General features: G+C 30.9%; 1 pseudogene; it reads left to right on the forward strand.

Annotated features, from left to right (window-relative positions):
- Nucleotides 1–814: 814 nt before the first annotated feature.
- On the forward strand, nt 815–923 carry LOC111551158 (annotated as a pseudogene).
- The last annotated feature ends 393 nt before the right edge of the window (nt 924–1,316 follow it).

Here is a 1,316-nt window from a genome sequence, read left to right on the forward strand (position 1 = left end):
ATTTTCCCACAATAGAGGTCAAATATATGAAGACTCACTTCATTCAGCTTCCTCTTACGTAAAGTTTGGCTTTACGAGCAAATCATGACCAGTTACTCTTGAGTGAGCTTCTGCTAAAAGTGGAAATAGAAATAGGAGTGTTGTGGAAAGATGTTCCTCATGATAAAACAGAAAAATTCTATAAAACACAACTTGTTTCCTTTATGCTTTAGAGGATGCCTTGTGTGGGTTTGATGGGTGTTTCTGCAGCTGTAATATAAACAAAGAGAGATATTATTGATATACTATAGGTAGAAAGTTGAAAGTAACCTACAATTACCTACTACAGACATACTGTAAGGGAAAAAATTGCACATATTATTAACTCATTTTAATGAGATATTTTATTCCTCTCAGCCAAGTGTCCTAACCAAAGAAATAATTTAAATGAAAAAGAGAACATCACCTGCACTGGTAGTATGTAGTTAATACTGCTTACTTTAAAATAATTTTTTACTAACTTTATATAATGCAAATTTAAGTACAAACTAAAAAGGGAGCCTATGTACAATATAACTCATCATTTTATCATAATCTACACTTGTGTTAGCACTACCTATAATCAAATGGCTAATTTGGCTTTTAGAACAGTCATAATATAACAATTAATGTTATTAGGCTTGTTTACCAGGTTAAGTTAAAAAATGAAGTTCTGTATTAGGGCTAAAAGAGAAGATGAAGTGTATGAGTGCTAACAGTAATACAACTTTGGAAGAGAAGAACACACTTTCAATCAAACAGTAAGAGTTTGATCAAAAAATAAGAATATACCTAAATATCTATGCCTTTTGGCTAAGATCAAGTGTAGTATCTGTTCTTATAAGTTAAAAATACTAAAAAAGTATTTTTCTTCATTTTTAAATAAGAACATAACCTTACCTGTCTTCAAATATGGCTATTTTCATATAATGTTAATTTAAAAATAATTAAAGAAAAAGGCATCATGCATCAGGCAAATTGCATTAATTGCATTCATTGCAAATTGCAGTAATTGCATTGAAGGTTAAATCCTATTCTTTCTTTTTAATATCTCACCCTACATTTTAAATACAAACTTAAAATGCAATTAATAGTGATACTTTTTCTCCATAGCTTTGAAGCGCAAAATTAGAAAATGGCTAGAGGATGTTGCTACATAACCTTCTTAACGCTCTAGTTTGAACTACGGACCCTTATGCAAGCAGACTAAATGTACTATTTGGGGTACTCCAGCCTATTTCTAGGAAGATGATTGTCTAATCATTTCAGAGAAAATGTCAGAGCATTTTCCCAGCAGA

This window comes from Piliocolobus tephrosceles, chromosome 15 (assembly GCF_002776525.5).
Source record: "Piliocolobus tephrosceles isolate RC106 chromosome 15, ASM277652v3, whole genome shotgun sequence".
Taxonomy (NCBI): domain Eukaryota; kingdom Metazoa; phylum Chordata; class Mammalia; order Primates; family Cercopithecidae; genus Piliocolobus; species Piliocolobus tephrosceles.